The sequence below is a fragment of the Mercenaria mercenaria genome, chromosome 11 (assembly GCF_021730395.1).
Source record: "Mercenaria mercenaria strain notata chromosome 11, MADL_Memer_1, whole genome shotgun sequence".
Taxonomy (NCBI): domain Eukaryota; kingdom Metazoa; phylum Mollusca; class Bivalvia; order Venerida; family Veneridae; genus Mercenaria; species Mercenaria mercenaria.
This window is the reverse complement of record NC_069371.1, coordinates 26848284-26860800: the sequence shown is the minus strand read 5'-3', so window position 1 is coordinate 26860800 and position 12517 is coordinate 26848284.

Here is a 12517-nt window from a genome sequence, read left to right as displayed (position 1 = left end):
AATGATTGCTAAAACATAAAGGTTTGAGGGGCATATGGCCTAATTAATCCCTGTACAAGGCTTTGAGGCTTTGTCACGAATAATGCACCGAGGATTCCTTGCCGCTAACCCCCCCCCCCCCCCCGCCACAAACCGCCGGTCGAAACGGTTTGCCCCCCCCCCCCAAGTTAAACTCGCTCCTACGCCCATGCAAATAGCAGCAGCTCTTGTTTGATTATGTAGTTGTCTCTAATTGTAAACAGAAGTATGGCGTTCTTTGTGTTTACTAAAGTTGTTTAGCCCGCCCGCTTAGCTCAGGTAAGAGCGTTGGTCTACGGATCGCGGGGTCGTGAGTTCGATCCTCGGGCGGGGCGTATGTTCTCCGTGACTATTTGATAAACGACATTGTGTCTGAAATCATTAGTCCTCCACCTCTGGTTCATGTGGGGAAGTTGGCAGTTACTTGCGGAGAACAGGTTTGTACTGGTACAGAATCCCCGAACACTGGTTAGGTTAACTGCCCGCCGTTACATGACTGAAGTACTGTTGAAAAACGGCGTTAAACCCAAAACAAACAAACAAACAAACTGAAGTTGTTTGTCTTACCTAAGTGTTAAAATCTTTCACTGAAAATCTTCTTGTCAAATGGACTGTTCCACTATGGTTTTCATCTTTAGACAAGTTTTCTGACTTACTGTCAGTTTCGTTTAAATATTATTCTGATTTATTGGTAAATACCATTCATGCCTCATCAGAAACTACTTAATTTATCTTTCGAAACTTGGATTACGACCATCGTCTGTCTACTGTAGTAATCCTGTCAATACTTTTTAATACTGGCCATTTTTTACATTATGAAAATTACAGTCTTTTAACTGTGAATTTTATTGACACCTTTTCTGACATCGTAAGCACTGAGAACTTCATATTTTGTTTTACTGTTTTGGACAGTGTAAAATGTCAGTATTTATTTACTAATTTGTAAATTTTAAGTGAAGGGAACACTTATACAGAAAAATATTTTCAAAGTATGATAACGTTTTGGTCATGTACTATACTAATCCTAAATTTTTCTTCTTTTCACCCAATTAATGAAAGGAGCATGTTTTTTTTAATGTGCAGATAAAATAAATTATTTTGGAGCATAGCAGTAAAAACGCACTCAGAACTTCAGCCATGCCCTTCCATTAAAACAATTACATTGTACACGAAAGGAGACTTTTAAATTAATACGAGTATTTTGCTAAATTTTACTATCGTAATTCTGATTTAGTTTTAAAATTCAATAGTAATTTAAAGACACTTCTGCGAGAAGGTATTTCTAAACCCGTTTTTTATGGGGATGTGGTTTACAAACTTCGTAAGATCTTGGGTCATGGTAATTTTCCAAATGTATTTGGTAAAATTATAAAACGTTTTATTAAAAGAGGTTACGACCCAACTGTTTTGAGACATACCGCATGTTTAGTGTTCAACCCGTTTACAGTTGGACACTACGTTTCCCACTTTGATTGTGTCTGACGGAAGAGGGGAGGACTCTATGATGAGCAGTTTTTAAATCCTGTCAGGACTGAACTGTTTTGATATCTGTCTTCTGGCCTGTTTCGTCGGGCCCATAAGGGTGTTTCTCTTGTTGCTCTGTCTTCTGAAAAGGCATTGAGTACATATGTTTTTGGTTCTAATGGTTTGCTTTTTATATATTTATACACGAGCATTTTTGTGTTTTACATGCCATGCCTTTTTGTTTCCATTACGTGTGTTAGAGATTCACCTGGAGGGGATTACTTTTATATACACTGTCCCGTGTCTTTGGAACATGGTGGGGGTAAGAGTGAGGTTGGGTGCGCACCATAAACCGGTTAAGCTCCCCAGTGGTGTTTTTGCCACTGACCGTTCCAAGGCGGTGCCCCACTGTGTTCCTTTGTTTGTTCGTTTTGTCCTCGTGTGTTGGCTTTGTGTGTGTGTGTGTGTGTTTGTGGTGTGGACGTCTGCGTGCTGTAGGTTTCGTTTAGGGGAGGCTGCGATTTTGGTACGTGGCATTCCCTGTTTGATATTTGTCTTTGTTTTTTTTTTAATTGAATGTGTGTAACATCGAATATATTCAATGATTTTATTGATAATTAGATATTTTGCAACAGACCCTATAACCTTTATATGTCAGTTTTTCCAGGTATGTTCAAGGTACAACTCAAGAACACTATACATGTACATTACTACTCCTGCTTTTAAAACAATCTGATTAAATATTTGCACCTCTTGATTAAATATTTTCACCGTCATATGTGTATATAGATATGGTACTTTTTGTTTAAAATGTTTTTAAGATAAAGTTCTTATTTCAGCAGTAGATTTTATTTATGTATACCAAATATCACTAAGAAAACAATGTCTAATATCCAGTGTTCAAAACTGAATGCAATATGTTCAACTAATGTTCCCATTCTTAACGTCCATTTCATTGAACATGTTCTAGGTGTTCAATATATGTTGCATTGGAATTGAACACGCCCGGAGCTCAACAAAAGAACACGCGAGTGTTCATAGAGGGTTCATTTATGGTACTGTTGATATTAATAATCTGAACACTAACACTAAAGAATAGAACATGTCTGGTGTTCAAAAAAAGAACACCTACCTATTCATAAGGTGTTCATTTAATAAACATTTGGTGTTAAAAAACTGAACACTAATATTAAGGTTTTAACATCTCCAGTGTTCCACAACAGAACAGCTGGTTGATCATGAAGTGTTCATTTTTTGAGCAGCTAGTGTTAAAAGTTTGAACACTAGTATTAAGATTTTGAACGCAAAGACGCGTTCAGTATCTGTTGCAAATTGGCGTTCAAAGCGTGTTCAATTCCTTAACCCCTACATTTACAGTGCATGCATAAATTGTACAATACAACAAATAAAGGGCCATAACTCAAGGGAAAATCACTAAAACATAACATTCTAAAGGCTTCGCAGTGTTAATTCATGTGACGTTTGCCTAAATTCTTACCAGTGGTATAGGGGAATCAACACATATTTTTATGAAAATGCACAATTAAACTTGACACTAATCACTCGTGAGGTTTGGTCAGTCAGTCTAATTGTATACGGCAAGTAATGTAAACAATTAAGATAAGACATATCAAGGGGTATAACTTGGTTGAAAAATCACTAAACCGGAACATGCTGATTATATGTATAACTAGGTCCAGCGCTGATAGCTCCTGTAAAAACTGGACAGGTGGAAAATATCATATAATTTTACAAATAAAGGGCCGTAACTCCACTGAACATTACTGAACTAGAACATGCCAGTGGTATGAATAAAAAGACTTTGCACCGATTACTCCATAGAGTGTAGTAGAAATCAGCCGTATTATGTAAGAAATGTGACTTAAACATAATTAAATTTGATGAATCAAGGGCCATAACACCGAACCAAAATATGCAAGCGTTATGCACACTTATGCTTGGTAATGATCTCTTTTGTGAAGTTTTGTGTAAAACCGTCTAGTGGCGTTGACTTACTTTGTGACATTCATATCGACTCTAATGTGAATGCGATAACTAAACAAAAAAGTGACTTTTCGATATAAAAACATCTAATTACACCATCACACAATACATTCGCAGAATGTTTTCACATTAAGCTACTTCTTTAATAGGGCTTGCTGTAATTTCTACAACTTTAAGAAGCGTGTGAAGAGGAAAGCCTTAAGTTTGATTAAAGTTTGAACGAGACCGAAACTAGGGATTCTAATCGTGTAATAAACACAGTTTAGAATCAAATTTCAAAAGATCGGCGTCGGCTGCTGTGCTCTTTATCAGGAAATTATCGCTCAATTGCGATTGGCAAACGATAATTAACATAACCTGCTGACACCAGAGGTAACATTAGTATTGAATTTACTTTTAAATGAATTTTGTCTTTTTTGTTGGTTTACATGTAAAGTAGTTATTCCGTAAACTTAACATTCCCAGATTCAACACGGCAAAAGTATCTCAGACATGCATTAGACATACTAGGTAATTATTTTTCTCCTCTTGTGATTAGGTTTCTCTCGGCTTTTTTAAATCCTGTATTTTTTAACATTAAGAAGCGCACGTTTTCTGGCTTAGTTTAGTGACGAAGCTGGATTAAAATAGGGGACTAATCTACAAGATTAGCTTCTATGGTTTGTATTATAAGCGATAAAATGTGTACTACAATCACACCAGATGTATTCTAACATAATTATGTATTTCTTGTGCAAAAAATTAAAGGGAGTGTAAATACAGAACTTATTTAAGATATTTTTCTCATGATAAAGTTTTACTTATTCATATTGAAAAGAATTATACTTCGAAATATAATCTTGTAAAGTGTTGATTTTTTTTGAAAAGTTAGATAACCTCCTTGTTAAGAGTATACTTCCATTATCATTCTTTTCGTTGGGCTTATCAGTTATAGTCTCCCGTTCCCGCTGGCAACTAATAAACTAATTCCTCACTAAGCTTAGCTTTAGCACTAGTGATAAAATACATTCTAGTAAAATAAAAGTCATAAATAGAGGCCAAACTGGAGTATCAAGACACCACTATATACATTATGGAAATAACTTTCAAGGACAGGATTATGCAAGATAGAAGTGCTACAGAAAGAGCCTTACATAGATTGGTAATATGAAAAAATAATAAATGATAAGACATAACTTGAATAATTATTGTTTTGTTCCTTTGCGCCCTGCTTCCAATGAATTTGTATATAGATCTGACGTATAAATTAATGGTATATTACATGTCAAACTACTGGACAGGTATTATTATTCTCATTTTTATATTTTTTTATATTAATATATGTGCACCTCTACACGGCTAAAATACTGTATTGATCTAAAAGGTCTTGAAAATATATACCTTTTTACATCACATATTGGTCATTTATTTTATCAGCCACGCGTGAAGTGTACACTTTATAACAATAACACAATTCGTGATATAACAATGACTGACAAAAAACCCATACACTACCGATACATGAAATATTTAGTTTAAATTCTAATAACATTTTGTGCTAGGCTGAATATGAAAATAGATTTTATAACTATGAATGGTTAAAACTGTCAACGCTAAAAGATATGCATACAAAGGAACAAAACCATACTCCTCATTTTGTCAAGATGTTAAATATATAAAACAGAAACTTGCTAAAACAAAAATGGATCCTATTTAGATAGGTATACAGAATAAGCTGAACATAAGATCTATGAAAAATCAGTCTACTTTGAATACAACAAACAAAATATAGATATAAAGTAATTTCACATCTGTCCATGCACATAAATGACTTTGGTTTAAAGAAAACATTGAGTTATGTGTTGTTAAATATACGGCAGTAATGCATTCAATTGTGTAAAAATACAAAATTAATGTTTTTAATGCATTTTATATAGGTGTTTGTTTCATTTGGTTAGACGTTGCGCATACATGTTATTTTTTATATTTTTTTGAGTAAAGAGTAAAGCTGTATTTATTTTAACAGTGACCAAATCCAAGAATAATCATGCATTTGACCGTCGGATCAGGTTTTATTTTATGTAAACATGTTTCTTTTCTAGTTTGAATACGTACATTTATGACAGTGTATTAAGTTAACGATAATGCTCCAGTATACTAGCTAATATATTATACAATCTGATATTTGTAACAGTTATTTTGAGGTTTTTTAAAAATTTGAAATGCAATTAATACATTTTGTGTAAACTATCTGATAATGTAGCAACTGAAGTCTCTGTTTAAATAGTGTGTATATGCCAAAGAATGTATTCTCCCAATGTGGGTCTAAATTGATTTTCATTTATTATAGGAATTGGACGAATTTCCTTTAACAGAAACCTAGAATAATTATCACATACGCTTTAGTTTACAATGCGATGTCGAAATGGAATTTCTAATGAAAAGGAGTTATCTAGGATCACTGATTGCTATGCAGAAGCCGAAATAAAATCTCAGCCGACTGAAAGCCTGCTTTCCAGTAACATTTAATCCCTTCGTTGATAGATGAATTAAGAAACTTGCACTTTATTCCTCCTATCGCTTGAACATCATAGTGAATCGGATTTGTTAAAAAAATGAATCAAACGATATTTGAATTAAATCGAGCATTATGAAATACGTGTACTACATGCCCATATGTAAATGTTATTTAAAATGTCTCTGTATTGAATCGAAAGCAACTGTTAGTCATATACATGTCATGATTGATATTTGTTTGTTCTATTCTGTTCTGTTCCGTGTGATTTTTTATAGCAGTACCTGCGATAAGTCATTGCATTACTTTTGGTACTACGAAAACACTCTTTCATTCATATTTTATTTGAACGGGCTAGTATATTTAAACATATGTCGTATATCTGACACATCTGTTTTCGTTCTTTTTTATTATAAATAATTTATAAAGTATTGGGATGTTAAAAAAACTGATCAAAAGCAAGACATTAGAACACTGAATCACATTTCGTCAAACATTTAAGTAAACAATAATCAGGTCGCTAACAAGAGTATTTTAGTTGCTGAGATATGCTAGAACTGCACGACTGTGTAAATCTGATTTAAGTCCCCTGTGAAAGCTGTAGCTACAAAAACAGTAAAGCATTGGAGTTAGAAGCAGGCATAGCATTTTTTGTGAAATATTTATTATAATCTCCTATACGTAGGACGGAATAGTGTTGGATTTTAGTTTTCAAAAGATCAAAAACATTAATCCTAATAGGATATCAATATTTCATAGAAGAGTGAGAACCATTTCAAAACAATTTTAAGCTAATAAATTTCCAAAACGAATACAAAAACGGGATTTTTGTGTGCCCAGTAACTAGTTGTAATACAACAAAACCTATTACATTACACGAATTGATCACACTTTTTACACCGCCTCAGATACGAAAGGCCAAAATTACATGCAAGATCCAATATGATGCAGAATGATACAGAATACAAAATTAAACAATTAGAGATCAATGACCAAACAAGCAGAAGAGGGAACATAATTGGGGACCACATTGGAACGTTCAGTGGCAATATCGGCTCTTTGTAGTTTAAATTACAATCTGTGAGAAGATCATTCGAAAGCTAAGTAATAACATACTCGCTTTGATTGAGTATGTTCATGAGAGGTTATGGGAGGTTTAACACCCATCACGTCTTCTAGCAGAAATTTAAGCTGAAGTCTAATATAGAGATTTTGACTGGACTCAAGATCCCAAAGGACAAGAACATAAAATAACACTATATCGAAGTATAGAGTAGTCCTGTCAAGTTAAAACTCAAACAATTGATGTCATAATTAGCAAATATTGAAGGTTGAATATCTTCATGAAAGTGTGAAACATCTGAAACTAGTCGTATAAGTCTAGTACAATTCTTAAATTGTGAACAACAAGGACCGGTGGTTACAAAATACACCAAGCTGTGAAAAACAAATTAGTAATCATTATATAACAATCGTTGTATTAAGAAAAATGATGTAATACAGTTGTATATTGAGCAAATATAAACTGCACAGGTAAAATATTGTTGCTCTAATTTAACATGTCAGAAAATGCATTATCTAATGACACAAGTGGAACAATAATACGCAGTGGCAAGTAATTCTAATTTTGTTTGATCTGAACTTTTTAACAGTCTGTCGTTCTTTGGTTGACCTAATTTGGCTGTTTTTATTATTAGACATTCTGTCATAGGAACGCCAGTAATTGTACTCGCTTACATGTTGGATAACTTTAAAGTTAATTAGAATTGAAAAAAAAACTTTAAAAAGAGAGTTACCTGTATTGTCTGATATAACTTATTTTGAAAGATGAATAGGAAGAAAGACAATTTCATACATTGTTCCTGACAGTTCACAATTCGCGTCTAGACAAACACGTAGGGCTGACAACTAATGAAAAGATTACAGGATTTAGGAAAAAGTTTGCAATTGTAAGACGGCGTCTTAAAACAGATCCTTATTTTGTAATATCGTAATTGAAACGATATTAAATCAATATTTTTTTGCCAGACTGTCATATGATAAAGCCAAGTCTTGTAAAATATTAATTCAGTTATTATTATAAAGCCTGTGTCTCTTTCGGCAGACTTTAGAAACCGCATTTGTAGTAGGAAAAAAACGTAAGTGAAGACTCTATGAAAGAATTTTGGCATCAAGAAGACCAACCAAAAACAGAAACTGTAACGGAAAGATATAACTGACTGGTTGCTTCAAACACTTTTCAAAAAGTACATTTTCATATCATGGAAGATGTAAAAATGGAAATTAGGTAAAAAGGGAAGAATAAGTAAACGGAGGTTTAAAAAGTCCCGTGTATGGGTACGTAAAACCTAGTACGATATAGAACCAGAAAAACTTCAAGAATCGGAGCGGCTACTGTTTCTTGCACTAACAGTCAGTTTTAGGTGACCGTTATTTTCTGAGACACACTACATGTTTAGTCTTCAGCACTTTTACAGCTGGCCACTATACTTTCCTCTTTGACTGTGCAATGGCGGAACAGGAGTGGGACTCCACTGCAACTAGCTCTAAAATCTTTCTCTCTGTACGGACTAGTTTGATATTTGTCCCTTTTCCTGCTTAGTCCCTCCCTTAGTGGTATTTTCTTTATTGCTCTGGCTTTTGCAAAACATTCGAGTACCTATAACTACGATTCTAAGAGTTCGATTTATATGTAATGTGTGCATGTTGTTACTTTTACATGTGTAAGGAACTAGCCTGGCGGGGAGTATTTTATTTAGACTGTCTTGTAATATAAGAACAGAGTAGGGCTTAAAGAGTGAAGTTTCCTGCCAATAAACTAGTTTAACTCCCAGTGGTGTTTTTGCCACTGATCGTTCCAATGCGGTTCCTGTATGTTTGTTAATTCTACGTTATTATAACATTTAATTGTTTTGATGTGTACCTATACTAAGTAGGCAGTAAGCGAGAGCCCCAGTTAAAAAATTCGTAAGCATTTTAGTACAAGTTGGTATCATACATCAAAATGTTCTTTTGGGTAAATGAAAATAAGTCAGAGTGTATACCAAGCTGTTTTATCCCGATTTTGGGTTGCATGAGGCTCCAAAAGGGGCGTGTGATAAGAAATACTAATGAAAGTAAAATTCAAGTTATTTAAATTACAGTTAAATGTAAAATCTGACTTAAATATATAAATGGAGTAGGAAACTTCAACTACATAGTATAATTTAACTAAAGGATAATATGTAATTTTCAAGTCTAATAAAGATTTAGAGTTCCCAAATTGAGGGTTCGCTCTCTGTAGGGGTCTGGACTTTCTCAAAACGCATCAATACAAGTGTGAGTCGTACGTCGTAAAATATGTAAATTTCAGGGACGAGCAGAGTTTTTATTTTTTTACAGATACATGTCACGATGTCACGTGACTGCATTTTTTCACTATATCATTTTATCATTTAAACTTATAACAATTATAAAAGTGAGTATAATATCGGTTTCATGATACTAAATTTTAAAGCAAAAATAATTATAGTCCAACTGCCTGATTATGGAATACTTAACCGACATGTCAACCGAAACAGTAAATATTTGACATACATAGATACGCATATAAAATTGCCCAACTTTTCAAAGTTTCAGTGCATTCAACTATTAGAAGAATAGTGAGAGTTATTCCTATTCCCTCAGATGTTGGCGTCTCCACACCTGGGTTAAAGATTTTCATGTAAGGTCATATCTCAGCAACTATTGCATGTGTTGGATAAGGATTTTTGCAATCAGATCTACTGAAATAACCAAGATAGATAACTCTTGGCTGAATTTATAACAAATGATGGTCCTTCTTTGACTTAAAAATATGGTTTAAGTTTTGCGTGTAACTAACATTCAAGCTGTATCTCAGAAAGAACATGTTTTGATAAAAAGTTTACGTTTTGCGTTAAAAAGGATTTTACGGCAGAGAGATTTACTGTTAAAGATCTCTAACGACTGATGCCGTCTAGCTGTGTCTCATTTAAGACTTAAATCACACAAGATGTCCACTTACATAGCAAGATTTCAGTCCTGGATATTCTTGGTATTTCTTTAACAATCAGAAAGGTTTCTATGGCACAAATGGAAATGTGTATATGGGCACAAAAATGAGTCTGTGTTTACAATCTGTTACTGCAAGACACAAATTGTAACATACTGCCGGTTATATCATTTTGGAAAATATTACAATTTTCAAGCCTCCTATGTGGCTATTTCATAAATTCCAACCTACCAAAAAACGTAGCTTGTTGGGAAAATAGGTGTACGTGTTCACATGAAGAATAGTTATACTTTTCAGGTTATAAAATACTTACAATTATAAAATGTATGTATCAGTTATGCAGTGAAGTGGACAGACTCCAGTACTGGTGGTTGTAAGTTGAAACACAAGAGATACTTGAACCACTGATCTCCAAATGGAGCAGCCGAAAACTTTAAAACCTGATTAACACTCCCCTGATACCAAAATACATATTTGATTTGGTCCAAAATAACGTTGCTTGTTTCTCTGACTAGCTGGATTAGGTGATCAGATTGCTACTGGGTTAAATTCCATTTCAAATGCTATAAAATTTTCGCTAATAATCAGACGAATAAAGAAACCCGTATAGGTGACATTGTTCATGAATTGAGACTTGCTTTATCAAGAGGGTATATATTTAAGGCTAATCTTGCCTCGGAACAATATTCATTCTATTGCATATCAATTAAAGTTCTCATTACAGGCCATTATAGAGTTAAGAATACTTCAATACGTATAAAATGGTGAATCATAAATCGTTACATACTAAACATATTAGTAAATTAATAAAATTTAATCTAAAACAGATAAACTTTTCATCAAATAATGATAAAAATAAAAATGTTCAATAATTTCCTTTAAATTGGAGAACAAACTATTTATCCTCGTTTAGGGCCTCACAAAAATTTAAAATGGATGTTTGAGCCTGGTATCACCCGGATGAATAGAAGAGACAATAACAAACATTCAGAGGTATGATACCATATTATACTAAACAATGCCTACGGATTTGTTAAGCAGGCCTCTTTCAATAGTTTGCCAACTTTGTAAAGGCTGTGTGTGCGTTTATACAGTTTCGCAAACCCTTATTTCCACTTGGTTGTTGCGATGTTTGTATATGACTATTGCAGAGTCATTGTGGTATTTTTTGCTTAAAGTGTCTGTCTGGCTTTTGACATTGTTTTCTCATTTAGGACTAGTCCAATATTGCTACTGGGGACCATACGACGCTTTTATTTGGAATTGCACTCAAATAAATCACTGAGTTTCAATTTTTTTCTACTTAACACGTGCAATCCTAGGCTAAGTATCTTTCTAATACCATATGTATAATATCATATGTATGTAACGATAACAAACTTTCAAAATATCTAAAGGACTGTATAATTTACTGGTGATACATTAAAAAAAAACGAAACGGTTTAATTTAAAAAGTTCTGAAATATATTTCTTTCAATTATTATTGGAGGTCTCTGTAAATCAGTTAAACTTCATGGAGATTTCAAATTTACAAATGAAACTCACTCGTCTTTCCTTACATAACACTTCCGTAATATTGTCACTAATTTCAAGGTTGTGTGCTATGTAAATTGTAGTATAATAGACTGTTTGCTTTTAATAATGGCTAATTCAGTTTATTTTCAAAACGCCTTTGTGGACACTATCCATTAACTTGTGTTTTCCACGGAAGTAAGAATTAAGAGGACGGGGAGGGAGGGATTCTCCTAAGTATTACTATTTATGGAGCTGAAGAAGAATGAGGTAGATAAAAGTTGTCATCATATGAAGTCGTTAGAAATCTTTATTTTTACGAGTCATCGTTGTTCTTTAACCATAGGCAACATATACACATTGCACATATTAATTAAATTGCAATGAAACCCCTTGCAGAAGGTTCTCCCTGATGGAAACACCTACAAGAAGGCTGAATGGTATTGAAGACAACGTCAGAAGGATTAATTGGATGTGGTTGGTTATTAATCCTGTTCTATCACTATTCAATGTTGGCTTTACTGTTAATTTACTATTGCATCGCTTTTCAGGCCAGTAAGCAGTCATCGAACATGATTAACATGAAGCTGTTTTAATTGCATGTGAACCAATCGATGAAAACACCAAAAGCAGGAGCACTAACTTTATCGTCATGTAAAGCATCTGCGGAAACACAAATAACGCATAAAAGAATCATTGTACAATAGAGAAAAGTGGAAACTTCACAACCATTTTAGCAAAGAGCGATCTTAATTTCATTTAAAGCTGCGTCTTTAATGAATCAAACTATATCAACAAAAATTAGGAAATAATGCAAGCAGTTTATCTTGATTAAGAAGATATCAGACAATAAATCAATTGAACATCCAGCGTGTGATTTAATCATCGTGCTCTACAAAATAATTTTGTTGAAACATCATTGATTGCAATTGAGATACCAAAATATAAAGTGATTTTACGAACAACTCTTTGCTTATCTTTAAATCTGTCTTAACTGTTTTGTTCAAGCAATT